The sequence below is a fragment of the Rhipicephalus microplus genome, chromosome 3 (assembly GCF_043290135.1).
Source record: "Rhipicephalus microplus isolate Deutch F79 chromosome 3, USDA_Rmic, whole genome shotgun sequence".
NCBI lineage: Eukaryota > Metazoa > Arthropoda > Arachnida > Ixodida > Ixodidae > Rhipicephalus > Rhipicephalus microplus.
In genome coordinates, this window is record NC_134702.1 from 215232742 (window position 1) to 215250668 (window position 17927).

The window sequence follows — 17927 nt, forward strand, 5'->3', positions numbered from 1 at the left end:
ACGACCATAGACGAGGAAGAAAGGTGCATACCCGGTGATCCGTTGAACAGCGGTGTTGTGTGCAAATGTTACGAACGGCAAGATTTTGTCCCAATTAACGTAGTTCGGTCCGATGTACATGGATTTCATGTCAATTAGAGTCCGGTGGAATCGCTCTGTCCGCCCATTTGTCTGCGGGTGGTAAGCCGATGTGGTCTTATGAACTGCGCCACAAGTTTTTAGGATTTCGTCGAGAATTGTTGACAGGAAGGCCTTGCCTCGGTCACTCAACAACGCACGAGGTGCACCATGACGCAACACAATGGCTTCTAAAAAGAAGGCGGCAACGTCTGAGGCAGAGCTAGTGCGTAGAGGAGCGGTCTCCGCTTATCGTGTGAGATGGTCGACGGCTGTGGCGATCCAGCGGTGGCCCGCTGGCGTTACGGGAAGTGGCTCGACGAGGTCTATTCCGACAACGACAAAAGATGTGTCGAGACATGGAATGGGTTGTAATAAGCCAGTAGGAGCTGAAGTTGGTCGTTTTCGGCGTTAACAAAGTGCGCAAGAAGCAACATAATTAGCCACAAAGGTAGAAATACCAGGCCAGAAGAAACGGCTCCTAACGCGGTTGTAGGCCTTTTGAAATCCTAAGTGTCCAGCTGATGGGTCGTCGTGCAATGCTTCGAGAACTTGTTTTCGCAGCGAACGGGTAAGTACTGGCACCCACCGATGCCCATCCGCATGGCAAGTATAGCGCTGCAGGACATTGTTCTCTAGCTTGAACAGCCGTAGCTGACAACGTAGTCTGGCATTAGGTGGAAAAGCGAGTCATTCTAGTATCTGATGATGCGGTTACAGTAGGGGTCGTCATGTTGGTACGCGGCCAACTTGGCGCTGCTGTTTAAAGATAGTGACCTAGCAACTGCCAGGGGTGATAACGTGAGTGAAGAGGAAGCCGCTTGATCACCTGAGGGGCATTGAGGATGCTTGGTTGGATATGAAAGTGGCAGAGGGCAGCGAGAGAAAGCGTCAGCATCCTGATGCTGTTTGCCGGACCTGCACACAACGTCAAAAATGTACTCTTGCAAACGCAGTATCCAGCGACCGAGGCGCCCAGACAAATTCTTCAGCGAGGACAACCAGCATAGGGCATGGTGGTCGGTAAACACAGTGAAGTGGCGTCCATACAGATAAGGTCGAAATTCCTGGATGGCCCAAACGACAACGAGACATTCCTGCTCTGTTATCGAGTAGTTCTGCTTCGCAGGTGTTAGTGCGTGGCTGGCATACACAACTACTCTCTCACGTGAAGTGTCGTCGCGCTGGAGGAGGACAGCACCGATTCCGTGGCCGCTGGCATCTGTGTGCAGGAAAGTGGGTGCACTCTCATCGAAGTGACGGAGGACGGGGTCTGATGTCAAAGCACGCTTAAGGGCTTGGAAAGCACACTCGCACTCGTCAGTCCACGTGAAATCCGTTCCTGATGTCAGAAGCTTGTATAACGGCTCCGCAGTGGCAGCAAAGTGACGGATGAAGCGGCGGAAGTAAGACGCCAGGCCCACGAAACTTTGCAATTGTTTTTGATTGCCTGGACGTGGAAAATAAATTACGGCAGCAACCTTGTCGGGGTCGAGTCGAACGCCGTCTTTGCTGACAAGGTGACCCAATACTTTGATGCTTGTGCTGGTGAAGTGGCACTTTTTTTGTATTGAGCTGTAGGCCAGCGTTCGAAATGCACGTGAGAACTTCGTCCAAACGCTTAAGGTGCTGAGCAAAAGTAGAAGAATAAATGACGATGTCGTCTAAATAACATAAAAAGGTTTTCCATTTGAGACCACGTAAGACAGTATCTATCATGCGCTGAAATGTTGCTGCAGCGTTGCGTAAGCAAAAAGTCATGACGTTAAATTCATAAAGCCAGTCAGGCGTCGCAAACGCTGTTTTATCCTTGTCTGCTACTCGCATAGGTATTTGCCAATACCCGGTTCGGAGGTCGAGGCTGGAGAAATATTCTGCGCCTTGTAGGGAGTCCAGGGCATCATCTATGCGTGGCAACGAATATACGTCTTTCTTCGTGATCTTATTGAGCGCTCTGTAATCAACACAAAAGCGGACAGAGCCATCCTTTTTCCGGACCAACACCACAGGAGATGACCAGGAGCTGGATGAAGGTCGAATAATATCCCGTTTGAGCATGTCGGCGACGTTTTCCTCAATGATTTGCCTTTCCACCGAAGACAGATGGTATGGGCGGCAGCGTACAATGGAGCTGCCTTGGGATTCGATGCTGTGCTCTGCAACGTAGGAGCGGCCCAGAACTTTGCAATGTACATCAAACGAAAGGCTGTGCTTTTGGAGAAGGTCTAAGAGGTCTGCCTTTTGCTCGGCTTTGAGGTGAGGACTTATGGTGTCATTTAAGGTAACAGTGGTAGCGTTGATATCAGTAGTAGCAGACAAAGGCGGTGATTCTGCGTGAAGGGGAACGAGCGAAAAGGGCTCACTGTCAGCGAAGCAGCTCACAGCAGTGCCCTGGGGCAGCATCACTGGCGAAGAAGCTGGGTTCAAGGCGGTGACCAATGCTTTACCGTCGTTTAACCGCACAAGGCCGGGTGCTATGGTAAGCCCTGCAGGTTTGAAGCGAACTGATGGAGCTACGAACACGTCACCGTTAACTATAGTATCCGAAGCGATCGTTAGAAGTTGTTCATCTCTTGGCAAAATGAAACAATCAGTGAAAGCAACGAAACGGAAGCTGTATGGATCGACATCGGATGAACTCTCAGTAGCTGACATTTGAATGACTCGCTGACGACAAGATATAAAAGTTGATTCCGAAGAAAGGAAGTCCCATCCTAAAACTACTGTGTGAGTGCACAAAGGAACTACAAGAAACTGAATGTGATGAAGGATGCCATCTATGAAAACGCGGTCTGTGCAAACACTTGAAGGCTGAATAGGGACTCCATCTGCGCAACGAAGGGGAGGACCATCGTAGGGCGTCCTAACTTTTATCAAGCGGGCACAAAGTAATTCTGCACGAATTACGGAAAGTGATGCGCCTGTGTCCACCAGTGCCACTGTCTGTATACCTTCCACATACACCCATAAAACATTCGATGGGCGGTCCGGAGGAGTTTGACGCAGTTCGAAAGATGCAGCTTTCTCCCCGAAGCTGCATTGTTCAGTTTTCCAGTTGGCGGTCGGGAATTGAAGTAGAAGGCCGGAGAGGAGAAGAGGAACGCCGCATCGGTGAAGGTGAGCGACGACGTGACAACCGGGAACTGCCAACTGGGACAAAGTTCTGCGGAGACGGTGACCGACGTTTGCTGTTCGGATACAGCCGGCGATAGGGTGATCCAGTGGCGTAGAAGTCGTCCCGTTCAAGGTTATCGTAGCTTCGTCGTTCGTCTTGCTGACGGCGTCGGCAAAACCTTGAAATATGACCACGGATGCCGCAATAGAAGCAAGTCGGCCGCGAACTGCGCCAGGCGTTGTAAGGCTGGGAAGATGGTCGCGGTGCGAGTGAGTTGAGCGAACCATGCACTTGGGGCGCTGGTAGCTGCATTGGGTTTTGCTGGGGTGCAGGTGTCCTAGCAGCACCCTGAGCATACGTTGGCATGGCCACAGGACATGAGCTCGAGACAGGTGTGACAGTCATCGAGGCCAGGCTTTGGTGGGGCGTAGGTGTCGTTGCAGCACCGTGAGCATAACTTGCAATGGGCATGGGATGTGAACTCGGAACTGGTGTACCGGACAAGGCCAGTTCCTCCCTCACGACGTCGCGTAAACTAGTAGCGGGTGGTGTCGTACGGATATCGAGGTGGCGAGGTGAAGCCTGTACATGCAGTTCCTCGGGGATGATAGAGCGGATCAATGCACGCAGCTCTGTTGTATCATGACTTGAGCTCAGATCAGACATATCAGGTTGTACCCCAGTGGTCTGGAGCTCCTCAAGGTGCTGACAGGTAGCGACAACATCGGCTACCGGTTGGGGGTTTTGCACCACAAGCGCATTAGGAGCGACAGTCGCAATTCCTGTTAGCAGGTGGCGCATACGGTCGTTTTCCGTCATATAGTTGTCGATGCGGCGGCAAAGGGCGAGAACATCTTCAATGTAAGAAGTGTGTAAGACTTGCCGGGGCGTTGAACACGTGCACCAAGCCTCTTTTTGGCGATATCCGAGCGCACTGACGGGTCGGCAAAGATCTGGCGGAGCTGACGTGTAAAGGCGGACTATGTCGGAATATATGTGGCGTGTTTAAAAAACCACGTTTTAGCAACGCCGCTCAAGGTGAGTTTTGCGACGCCGCACGTGGGTGAGTTTCGCCGGCTCATCCCAGTTGTTGATAAAACTCACGCGGTCATACTCCACGAGCGAGTCTTCAACGTCTTGCGAAGCCCTGCGAACAGCGGGGGATCCTTTTGAGGGCTGGTGACCAGGTGAGAAGCGTTTCTTGGCGGTGGGAGCGGTGGCGAAGCTGGCATGCTAGGCTGGGCGGATTGCGACATTACCGGACCCAGGTCGTTTAAGCGGCGGCCTGAACGGAGCTCCATGGATGTGTTCTAGCAGACGCTGGGGTGTCCGAGAACGCGAGAGGACGCAGGAACCGGGCAGCACTCTCCACCACTTGTAAGATGGCGTCGAGTACACTCAAGACTCTCCTTTATTGACTCGAGTATGTGCCCCACAACCTATACTTGACTGGTGATGATGAGTATGTACAAATGAAAAGATGAGACGCATAAATAATTCTCGCAATATATATATATATATATATATAATGATATATATATATTATATTGTCGCAGTACAACGCGAACAAAGCACAAGTACACCTTAAGGCAGCGAAAGCAGCGTGTTCTCAACAGCTGAGCCGCAAGATTTTCTTCGTTCTCCAGTCAAGCCAGAGAGAGGCCCACTATCTGGTGTCCGCTAAATCCCCCCATCATCGTTTTTGTCCACATGTAGACACGGGTCATTTGCCTCCCTCTCAAAGAGCATCGACCCAATGCGAAGTCAATAATGCAGTTTTTTAAAGAAAAGTCTCACGCAATCGCTCGCTGACGTAAGGCTTCATGCGCACTACGTGAACGAGTTCAGGATGGTGCTAGCGACGCTTGGTACTACACGAATTGTCGGGAACGGCTTCGTAAGTGACGTCACTCAGTTGTCGCAGCACTCGGTATGGCCCAAAGTATCTTCTTAAGAGCTTTTCTGATAGTCCTCGTTTCCGTACGGGTGTCCAAACCCATGCTTTGTCGCCAGTTTGATAGACAACTGCTCTGTGGTGAGCATTGTAGCGGCCTGCATCGTACTCTTGCTGCTGGCGGACCCGTAAACGTGCCAGTTGTCTAGCTTCTTCCGCGCGTTCCGTAAACGTGTTGTCGTCTGGGTCGATGTCGTCACTTTCGTGCGGCAGCATCGCATCTAACATAGTTCGTACTTCTCGTCCATGAACGACGCTGAACGGGGTCATGCGGGTCGTTTCTTGCTTGGCCGTGTTGTACGCAAACGTTATGTATGGCAAGACTTCATCCCAATTTTTGTGTTAAATGTCTACGTACATCGAAAGCATGTCTTCAATGGTTTTGTTCAGACGCTCCGTCAGCTCGTTTGTTTGTGGGTGGTAGGCGGTGGTCTTGCGATGCGTTGTTCCACTCAGCATCAGGACGTGATCCAAACGAGCTGCCGCAAATGCGCTTCCTCTGTCTGTGATCACGACGGTTGGTTCACCATGCCTCAGAACAATATTTTTGATGAAAAATCTTGCCACCTCCGCTGGTAGTGGGCCCAAAATGCCCATCCCTATCTGGTAGAATGGAGCTGTTGGGACCTGCACGGGCTGCAGGAGGCCAGCTGGTTTAGTCGGTGGTGACTTGCGTCGCTGGCAGTCGAGACAGGTACGAACGTGGTGTTTCACGGCTGTGGTTAGTCTCGGCCAGTAATACCTTTGCTGTACTCTGGCCAACGTTCTCATGTAACCCAAATGGCCAGAGGTCACCTAGTTGTGGCATGCTTTCAGTACTTCGGTACGAAGGGCTGCTGGTATGACGAGCAGATAGGCGGATCCTGTCGACGAAAAGTTTTTTTTGTACAGTACTCCGCCCCGTAAACAAAACGATGACAACACTTGCGAAAACTCTTGGCGCCTTCCGAGATCTGCCTTTCAAGTAGCTAATTAAGCCAAGCAACTCGTTGTCGTCACGTTGTTGCTGCGCAATGGCGGTCGTGTCGAGGACACCGAGATATGCCGTTTCCTCTTCCTCAGGTAGGGTTGCCGACTCAATGGGTGAACGGGACAGACAGTCAGCGTCCATATGGCGCTTGCCTGACTTGTGCACGACCGTCATGTCAAACTCTTGCATTTTTAGGCTCCAACGCGCTAATCGGCTGGTGGGATCTTTTAGATTAGTTAACCAGCAAAGGGAGTGATGATCACTAATAACTTTGAAGTGCCGGCCATACAAGTACGGGCGAAATTTCATTACTGCCCATACTACGGCGAGGCATTCTTTCTCTGTTGTTGAATAGTTAGCCACTGCGCGTGTTATTGTTCGGCTTGCGTAGGCGATCACTCTTTCTGTGTCCTCTTGCCGTTGCACAAGCACAGCCCCAAGACCTACATTGCTAGCGTCTGTGTGAAGCATCGTCGGGGCTTCTTCGCCGAAGTGGGCAAGCGCCGGGGGCGTTTGAAGACGTTGACGCAGGTCATTAAAGGCAGCCTCCTGTTCTTCTTTCCACTCAAAGGCAACATTGTCTCTTGTGAGACGAGTTAGTGGCGACGTGATGCGGGCGAAGTCACCGATAAACCGGCGATAATAGGCACAAAGGCTTAGGAAGCGTCTGACAGCCTTCTTATTGGAGGGTACTGGGATCTGTGCGACGGCGGCAATTTTTCCAGGATCAGGCCGGACGCCTGCGTTGCTGACGACGTGACCGAGAAACTGAAGTTCGTGAAAACAGAAATGACACTTTTCTGGTTTCAATGTCAAGCACGCGAACCGTATGGCACGTAAAACAACTTCCAGCCTTTTGAGATGCTCGTCAAAAGTGGTCGAAAACACTATAACGTCGTCCAGATAGACTAGGCACGTCTTCCACTTCAATCCCGAAAGTACTGTGTTCATAGGCCTTTGAAAAGCCGCGGGCGCGGAGCACAAACCGAACGGCAAGACTTAAAATTCGTATAAACCATCTGGCGTCACAAAAGCGGTTTTCTCTCGGTCTCTTGGGTCTACCTCAATCTGCCAGTATCCACTCCTCAAGTCCATGAAAGAAAAGTAGCGAGCGTGCCGAAGTCTGTCAAGAGACCATCAATACGTGGGAGCGGGTACACATCTTTCTTGGTCACCCGATTCAGCTTCCTGTAGTCCACGCAAAAACGCAGGGTGCCATCCTTTTTCTTTACTAGCACTACAGGCGATGCCCAGGGGCTCTGTGACGGTTGAATGACGTCATCTGCAAGCATATTCGCGACTTGTTGTTGCATGGCTTCGCGTTCATTTGAAGCTACACGATAAGGGTTCTAGTGGATAGGTTTCACCGTGTACTCGGTGATTATTCGGTGCTTTGTCAAAGGTGTTCGACGAACTCGTGATGTCGTTGAAAAGCAGTCGCGGAATTCGGCTAGCAGCTGAAGAAGTCTCTGTCGCTCGTCCTTTGACAGGGTGGTGTCAACGTCGAGAACGGGTTCTGGTTCTTGATTAGGCGCTTCGTCCAATACCGACAAACATAAACTGCCTCGCATTTCTACAATATTGTCGTACGAAGCGACCGCTGCGCACTTCGGAAGGTGCCGGCGCTCAGCACTAAAGTTCGTCAGAAGTAAATTCGTGCGTCCACCAGTGAGACGAACGATACTTCGTGTGACCGAAATGCCATGACTAAATAGCAGCGAGCTAATTTGGTCAGCAATGCCTTCGCCATCAAACACTTCGTGGCCTTCCACCGAAACAAGAGTGCATGAACGGGGCGGGACGACCACATCATCATCAATTATACGTAAAGTGTTGAGTATTGCGTCTGAACAGTCAACTAAACCAGGGCTCTCGCGGAATGTAATAGAACGGTCCGGCATGTTGATGACGGCACCATATTCTCTTAAGAAGTCCATCCCTATGATCAAGTGCTTGCAACATGAGGTGAGGATGACGAACGTCGCCACGAAAGAAGAGCCACCGATGTCGAGTCTTGCTGTGCACCTTCCGACAGGCATCAACAGCTGGCCGCCTGCTGTCCTCAGGTGAGGTCCCGTCCACGTAGTCTTTTATTTTTTGAGGCGTACGGCAAGTTTTTCACTTATGATAGAAAAGTCCGTCTGTCCGTCTACCGAAACGGTAAGATCTGTGGTCAGAGTTTCGTCGGTGTTACAACTTCTCGGCTTTAGGGCGTCCTGTGGTACAAGTAACGCAGGCTTTTTTTCGTCGCCTTGACGGCCTGCAACCTCACCCCCGGAGGTCACCGCCTTCAGTTTCTCCGGCGTGGACTCGGTGACCTCCTTGCAGTGACGTCGGCTGTAGTTCGGTGGCGCGACGAAGGCGAATAAGCCGGAGACGAAGAGCGTGGTTGACGTCCCAAACCTGGCTGGTAATCAGGCACACTGTCGTCATTATTGGCATGGTGGTTGTCAAAGTGGGACGGATACAAGGGGGGTCCTTGAGAATGAGCGTCCCAGCGTGGTGCGTAGCTGTCGTTGGCGCGTCGATCGTCAGATCATTGCCGAAGTAGTCGAAAAATATCTACGCGGTGCCAGCAATGGCGGGAAATGTGGCCCACACCTCCGCAGGTAAAACAAAGCGGATGCCTATCTACAGTGCGCCAGGCGTCTGTTTTACGAAGCTGTGAGCGCCACAACGGCTCGTAATGTGGCAAATGCCGTGTCTCGTTGGGAGACGGCTCTTGGTACGGCGACATTTCGTACGGCGGCACGACGGCAGGGCGCCGCGGTGTCTGTTCTTGCGGTAGCGACCAAGGAACGGCTTCCGATGGCTGGCGGTACGACGGCGCAACGGGCGGTGGGCGGCGAAGCGCGGCTGCGTAGCTCATAGGTCCCTGATCGTCAGTAGGATCAGCTGTTGAAAACGCTTGGCGTATTCCTTCGCGGACGACTTCAGCGACAGACGCCGTGGGTGGTTCCGTGACCAGATTCCGCAGCTCAGCAGCTCTTCGCGAACAATCTCTCTTAATAAATCGCGCAACGAGTTTTGATTGTCAGATGTCGTAGCGGCGACTTGAATGTGGGCGCTGCCGGACAAGCGATCGTATTGTCGGCATCGTAAGTGAAGCGCCCGCTCGATAGCCGTAGCTTCTTTGATGAAGTCTGTCACGGTGCTTGGCGGGTTCCGCATAAGTCCGGCGAACAATTGCTCTTTAACGCCGCGCATGAGGTAGCGCAACTTTTTGTCGTCGGTCATGTGCTAGTCAGCTTTACGGAATAGATGGGACATGTCCTCAGCGAACAATGCGACCGTTTCATTGGGTTTCTGAACCCGTAGCTCGAGTAAATGCTGCGCACGTTTGCGCCGGTTGACATCGGCAAATGTGTCAATCATCCCTCTTTTCAAGTCACTCCATGTTGACAAACTGCCTTCTCTGTTCTCGTACCATGTTCTGGCGCTGTCGTCGAAATAAAAATAGGCGCGGGAAAGTCTTTGTTCAAAGGACCACTGGTTGGTGTTAGCGACACGTTCATAGTGATTAAGCCATTCTTCGACGTCTTCATGTGCTCCACCACCAAAGCGATCAGGCACCAGCGGTGAAAAAAAGGTTACCTGAGATGGGGTTGGCAAATTACTGTCTCGTAGTAACTGTTGTGGACTGGCGGTGGCCATTCGTAGATGTGAACGGTGCCTTGTAGAGTGTTCCTGTGAGAGGGTGAACTCTGGAAGGAGGCCTCGCAAGCGACGACTGAAGCGATGCACGGGAGTGTCAAGAAGTGCTTCTGGGCTGGATGAACTGCTCCCCGTGGGAGTGTGGAGCATCAGGCGGGGTCGCGGGCCAGCACCTCCACCAGTATCGCAGTACAAAGCGAACAAAGCACAAGTACACCTTGAGGCAGCGAAAGCAGCGTGTTCTCAACAGCTGAGCCGCAACATTTTCTTCGTTCTCCAGTCAAGCCAGAGGCGCACTATCTGGTGTCCGCTAAATCCCTCCATCATCGTTTTTGTCCACATGTAGACACGGGTCAATATCATTATAATATATATATATATATATATATATATATATATATATATATATATATATATATATATAAGATAATTAAGTGTATACTTAAGGGATCGTTTTTTCCGTGTTTTAAACAATATTATTGAGATCTAGGAGACAATAATGCCAAGGAAGGTATAGGGGAAGTTATTAGAAAATTGTAATGTAAATGAGAAGAAAGAAAAGTGGGTGAAAAGATAACTTGCCGTGGGCAGGATCCGAACCTATTCATTACCTATCCGAACTTATTCATTAACGAGGGTCTCGTACTGGCAGTCTTGGTGCCTCTAGGTTGTATACGGGGGACTATTGGTCAGCTGCCAGTTAGTAATAAGTTCACGTGCTACGTGACGCCAAACAGGCTCATAAAGAGTGTACCACACTCGCCGCCATGGCTACTAGTGGCGCTGACTGACACACTCACGTTTAAATTGACTTAGATACCCAATAAAGTGGCTGGGGGGATAGCTGTCGTGGTAGCTCAGTGGTAGAGCATCGAACGCGTTATTCGATGGTAGCAGGTTCGGATCCTGCCCACGACAAGTTATCTTTTCACCCACTTTTCTTTCTTCTCATTTACATTACAATTTCCTAATAACTTCCCCTATACCTTCCTTGGCATTATTGTCTCTTAGACCTCCTTATTATTGTGTAAAACACGAAAAAAACGAGCCCTTAAGTATACACTTGTTTCCCTTAATCAAAAACGAGGGTCTCGTACTGGAAGACTTGTTGCCTCTAGGTTGTATTCGGGGGACTGTTGGTCAGCTGCCAGTTAGTAATAAGTTCACGCGCTACGTGACGCCAAACAGGCTCATAAAGTGTGTACCACACTCGCCGCCATGGCTACTAGTGGCGCTGACTGACACTCTCACGTTTATATTGACATAGATACCCATTAAAGTGGCTGGAGGATAGCTGTCGTGGTAGCTCAGTGGTAGAGCATCGAACGCGTTATTCGAAGGTTGCAGGTTCGGATCCTGCCCACGGCAACTTATCTTTTCACCCACTTTTCTTTTTTCTAATTTACATTACAATTTCCTAATAACTTCCCCTATACCTTCCTTGGCATTATTGTCTCTTAGATCTCAGTATTAATGTGTAAAACACGAAAAAAACGAGCCCTTAAGTATACACTTGTTTTCCTTATTCATTACCGAGGGTGTCGTACCGGCAGATTTGGTGCCTCTAGGTTGTATACGGGGGACTATTGGTCAGCTGCCAAATAGCAATAGGTTCACGTGCTACATGACGCCAAACAGGCTCATAAAGAGTGTACCACACTCGCCGCCATGGCTTCTAGAGGCGCTGACTGACATTCTCACGTTAAAATTGAATTAGATACCCAACAAGGCGGCTGGGGGGATAGCTGTCGTCGTAGCTCGGTGGTAGAGCATCGAACGCGTTATTCGAAGGTCGCAGGTTCGGATCCTGCCCACGGCAAGTTATCTTTTCACCCACTTTTCTTTCTTCTCATTTACATTACAATTTCCCAATAACTTCCCCCGTACCTTCCTTGGCAATATTGTCTTTTATATATCATGTATATATACATATATATATAAATATAGTCCAGTAGATCCTTCGTGAGTAGTTACAACGTGGTTTATTTCGACGTTTCGTCCTAGAGTCTGGCCTTCATCAGGTTTTAAGGTGCAGTTTGTTGGTGCTCAGCTTTATACAAGCTCAAATCGGAGGGAAAGGAAAGAGGAAAAAGACAGAAAAAAAGAAGAAAAAAAGAGAAGAAGAAAAGAAAAAGAACAGAAAAAAAGAGGAAAAGAATATAAGGTGGACTCCCCTTGGGCGCCCCCCTTCCACTCTTCCTTCCACTTCCCCCTTCATCTCTCTCCCCTTTCTCCCCCTCACGTTACTGATGTCAGCGGTCTGTGTATGCTTCCTTTCACTAACGCATTCTTCCCGACCAGACGGCGCCTCCTGGCACTGGCGGTTCGGTGTGGGGGCAAAAGAGAGCTTTTTCAGGAAGTTCTAAGCCTTTAACTACTCGGCGCCCCGTCAACATTTCGTCGTAGAAAGAGGGGTGCCGCGTATTGCGGCAGAGGCTGGTAAGCGGGTGCAATGCGAATTCCTTGCCCACTTCTGGATTACGCGTGCAGTGGGGGCCTCCCGGCTGTGCACAGGGTTGCTGTTGGGCATGTCATGCATGGCACAATTGATTGGATAGTAAAATAAAACAGAAAAGAGACGACAGCTGCACTTAGGAAGAGTAGTTACACTTGGAATTGTTTTGAGTTGTCCTGTGCCCTTCGCAGCTGCAGTGCCGTGAACTCAGTTACTATATTCATTATTGCCGTTATTGTTTTCTGATGCTTTGATTGCTGAAAGTGTACCAGGATTCTCATTTATACCTCTATGGAGGGTGTTAAATCGGTGGATAAGGAATTCACGTTCTCAATTTAATTTAAATCCCGTCTCTAAGAGCGTTACTGATAGTTTGTCGAATGCATGGTCGGGAAGATTTAGATGTTTTGATAGAGGTAGACTTGGTGCTGATTTCGCATGGGCTCTGTGATTATTGAAGCGAATCCTAAATGGTCTTTCTGTTTGTATGATGTACTGCATACCATACACGTTGCGTTCGAGTAGGTATACCACATTAGAGGAATCGCATGTTAGGTTTACTCGTATGTTAATCGAAAACTTGGATTGTGTGCTGGTTGCTTTGTGTGTTTCTCGCATCGCCTTACATACAAGACATCGTGGCTTTAAACAAGGTCGGCATGAATTATTGGGGGGTGATGTGTTAAATTGAGAGTGGACAAGTGTTTCTTCGAGGTTACGTGGTCGTCGGTAAACGATGCCTAGAGCGGATGGGAATGCGCGTTTCAGACGTTCACTTTGTTCCAGAATGTTGTAATGTCGTTTAAGGATTTTGTTTACGTTGGGGAAGTTTGTGCTGTAAGTCAAGCAGAGGTTTGTTCGTTGTAGGTCTTCTTGCGGTGGTCGCTTCTTAAGTAATTCTTCACGCTTTAGCCTAAAAACTCGTACGTGGTTACTCTTGATGTCTCTTCATTGTATACAAATATTCCTCACAATGACCGCATAGCTGCCTTACAAAACATGTACACAAACCATAGACAATCTAACACCCCAGATTTCTCTGCCTTTGAAACTTTGACGAGGATGGTCCTCGAATTAAATTCATTTGAGTTTAACCAAGAGTATTTTCGACAAATCAGCGGGACCGCTATGGGCACCAAAATGCACCTAATTATGCCAACATATTTATGGGAAAGCTAGAATCGGAACATCTTGCACAAAATTCCTTGAAACCAATGTCATACAGAAGATACATAGACGACATCTTTCTTATTTGGACCCACAGCGAGGACGAACTTCTCAGCTTTATCGACACTCACAATGCTGTACATCCGAACATACACTTCACACACACATACTCGCAAATAACCGTAAAATTTCTTCATGTTACCATAACGATAGAAGAAGAGAAGCTCTGTACAACCCTATATCGCAAACCAACGGATCAACAACAATACCTTCTTTACCAAAGCGATCATCCACGCCACTGTAAAAACAGTATTCCATACAGCCAGGCTCACCGGTTTAAGCGAATCTGCTCTAGAGACGCTGACTTTGACACGAGCTCACAGAGGCTAAAACTTATGCTCGAGAAACAAAAATACTCCCCACATGTAATTAATGACGCTGTTCAAAAAGCGAGAAAACTAAAGCGTGAAGACTTACTTATGAAGCGACCAATGCAAGAAGACCCACAACGAACAAACCTCTGCTTTACTTACAGCACAAACTTCCTCAATGTAAACAAAATCCTTAAACGACATTACAACATTCTGGAACAAAGTGAACGCCTGAAACGCGCATTCCCATCCGCTCCAGGTGTCGTTTACCGACGACCACGTAACCTCAAAGACACACTTGTCCACTCTCAAATTAACACATCACCCCCCAATAATTCATGCCGACCTTGTTTAAAGCCACGATGTCTTGTATGTAAGGCGATGCGAGAAACACACAAAGCAACCAGCACACAATCCAAGTTTTCGATTAACATACGAGTAAACCTAACATGCGATTCCTCTAATGTGGTATACCTACTCGAACGCAACGTGTATGGTATGCAGTACATCATACAAACAGAAAGACCATTTAGGATTCGCTTCAATAATCACAGAGCCCATGCGAAATCAGCACCAAGTCTACCTCTATCAAAACATCTAAATCTTCCCGACCATGCATTCGACAAACTATCAGTAACGCTCTTAGAGACGGGATTTAAATCAAATCGAGAACGTGAACAACGAGAGTCATACCTTATCCACCGTTTAACAGCATCGATAGAGGAATAAATGAGAATAATGGTACACTTGCAGCAATTAAAGCATTAGAAAACAATAACGGCAATAATGAATATAGTAACTGAGTTCACGGCACTGCAGTTGCGAAGGGCACTGGACAACTCAAAACAATTCCAAGTGTAACTACTCTTCCTAAGTGCAGCTGTCCTCTGTTTTCTGTTTTATTTTACTATCCAATCAATTGTGCCATGCATGACATGCCCAACAGCAACCCTGTGCACAGCCGGGAGGCCCCCACTGCACGCGTAATCCGGATGTGGGCAAGGAATTCGCATTGCACCCGCTTACCAGCCTCTGCCGCAATACGCGGCACCCCTCTTTCTACGACAAAATGTTGACGGGGCACCGAGTAGTTAAAGGCTTGAAACTTCCCAAAAAGCCCGCTTACCAGCCTCTGCCGCAGTATGCGGCACCCCTCTTTCTACGACGAAATGTTGATGGGGCTCCGAGTAGTTAAAGGCTTAGAACTTCCTAAAAAAGCTCTTTTTTTTGCCCCACACCGAACCGCCAGTGCCAAGAGGCGCCGTCTGATCGGGAAGAATGCGTTAGTGAAAGGAAGCATACACAGACCGCTGACATCAGAAAGGTGAAGGGGAGAAAGGGGAGAGAGATGAAGGGGGAAGTGGAAGGAAGAGTGGAAGGGGGGCGCCCGAGGGGAGTCCACCTTATATTCTTTTCCTCTTTTTTTCTCTTCTTTTCCTTTTCTTCTTTTATTTCTTCCTTTTCTTTTTTTCCTTTTTTTTCTGTCTTTTCCCTCTTTCCTTTCCCTCCGATTTAAGATTGTAGAAAGCTGAGCACCAACAAACTGTACCTTTCATCCTGATGAAGGCCAGACTCTAGGCCGAAACGTGGAAAAAAACCACGTTGTGACCGATCACGGAGGATCTACTGGACTATATGCAACGCTATGGCCACTCAACCACTATGCCTGCCTATATATATATATATATATATATAAGAGGAGATCACCAGGGAAGGTTTACAGCATGGGAGGCTGTTTGAAACTGTTGGTTATGTGTTCAAGTTGGCCCGTACGCACGTCTTTTGCAAATCAACGAGAAGTTTCCTTCATCCTCGTTATGCAAACTAATTCTATATAATTGTGCAGCAGTAATGCAGCTGTACTGTCAGAGAAATAAATGTTAAAGACAAATAGAAAGGTTGAATAAAAGTTGCTGACATGAAAATGCAAGGTTAGGCGTCTAATATACATATGGTGGTTTCGAGACGTTAAACCCCACTTATCATCGAAAATGCCAAGTTAACCATGCTTAAAAAGTTGCTTGTTATTTACAACACACCTTAACGATCAATAATAAGTCTTTGCAATTAGAGACAAGTGCAAGACCAGAAAAAAAGTGCATCTTAGAAGCAAACGAGGGAGCAGATAAACAATATTGTCACTGAGCACTTTCACTGAATATCCTATCCAAGATTGCAGGAAAATAAGCACCTGCAAACAAGCGCTAATAAAAGCAACAGAATGCTCAGCTTGAGATTTTTGATGCAGGAAAAAAAAAGGAATTATGAAAACGACCAGATGTTGGATGACGAAGCCAAGACAATGTATTATTAGCTGTTTTTGAAATGCTTAACTTGTAGATCTTCTCAATAATGTTCCTGACTTAGCTCGTTGTGTACTTGGCTGGATTGCAGATGCATTTTCACCATTGCCTACTTTCCTTCTTCGATGTCCTTGGCAGCAAGTACACGTACCTGTAAGAGACATGGCAAATTTACTCTACCTCCTTCTTTATTCCTTCTAAAATTCAAGGAGCAGACTATCTTCTCACTCCAAAATAAAGTTGGCGGTGAGAAGCTGTGCATGCATGAACTTCACTGCAGACTGGGGCTGCAATTCAAGCATAATCTCTCATAAGAAACTGTGAGAAGTGTTCACTTTGTTCGGACTTGCGAGATAAAAGCAAAATTTGTTGAAACACCAAAATATGAAAATAGATGTGCTTTTATTACCGAAAGTACAGCGCAGTAAAGTGATAGTGTGAAGAAAACACTCACAGATGGAGCAGCCGAATGGGTGGCAAGGGTTCTTTTGTTGAACCGGCAGTCACATTCAGTGGGCCGCTTGTACCGTCCTGGCAATGCTATGAAACAAACAGACGCTAGTGCCTCCATTACAACTGCAATCGTGAGTAAGAACAGTTAAATACCGAGCAAACGCCCCTTTTTACTTTACAGAAGATCTGCAATATGTGTCAATGCACATATTCCAAATCTTCTGTAGGTCACTGATGTTTTTATTGTTACAATTGTGGCAGCCTATGGGATAAACAAAACCAAGAAAATGCCTGCTCGGCAACTTGAGCAAGCGCCCCCTCCCTCCCACAATTATTTTTCAACCTGTTCTCCACTTTAAACTTCTGCGGCAGCAGTTCTTTGGAACCAAAGGTATGTGGGCTTTATGTTTTTGCAAGATTTCTTAACACTTTCAAAGTGTGACGCCTCGAGGCTGCTTTCTGAGTTTTCATAAATTGTTTGAACATTTCTAGAACATCTTTCCACCCTTGTCCTAACACATGAAATTTCACAGAAAGATTCCTCTCAGGTCTGTAAAAACAGCAAATTTGTGTGTATTTAATACAGCAATGCATAAAGAACACAGGTGTGCAATTTTCTTAAATACACTTCCATATTGAATCATTGTTTAAGACCAAGCAAGGGCCCCCCTCCAGATCATGCGCGATCACCTTGAAACAGATGGGGTGATTTCTAGGGAGTTAACAGTAGCATGAAGTGGGAGTTAGTGCTTTGGCCAGTGTGGATTTCTCACTTTCAAGTACTAAGAACCTGGACAGCTTCTACCCCTACGCAAGGAGAAGAAACACAGCGACGGTGAATACGTTTACACTGTTTCAAGTTTTAGTTCACCATAGTGAAACTCGCATGTCTATCAAACGAGTTGAGAAATTGTGGGCAATGTTCAGCGATGTGTAGCCTTTGAGCTTGTGAGGACACACTTTTCACGTTACCACTCATAGTCAGAATAGCTATACATTGTCGTCCTTTATTAGAGGGAAAACGCGAGCACGTGGCCTGCGCTCTGTAGCGGCTGGCTACAGCACCATCAACCTACAGCTGAAGAAAGTGTGTCCGCTTCTGTTATTTAGCAGCACCTCACCAGTGGCCATGATTCATTTTTTTTTGCCAAAAGATGACGGCAAAAGGCGACGTGCTTTGTTTAGCGGGTGGTTTAGTTGTGCCAATTCAGTTAGTAAATAATGTTAAGAGAGTGCCGACACAAAAACTGGACGTGTGTCACACACTTCGGGTGAGGCCCCGCCGATCTAACATCGACGTGTGGCAGCCTCGCAGGCTTCCACTTTACACTTTGCCCTGTGACGCCTGAAAGGCCTCTAAGTGGCACA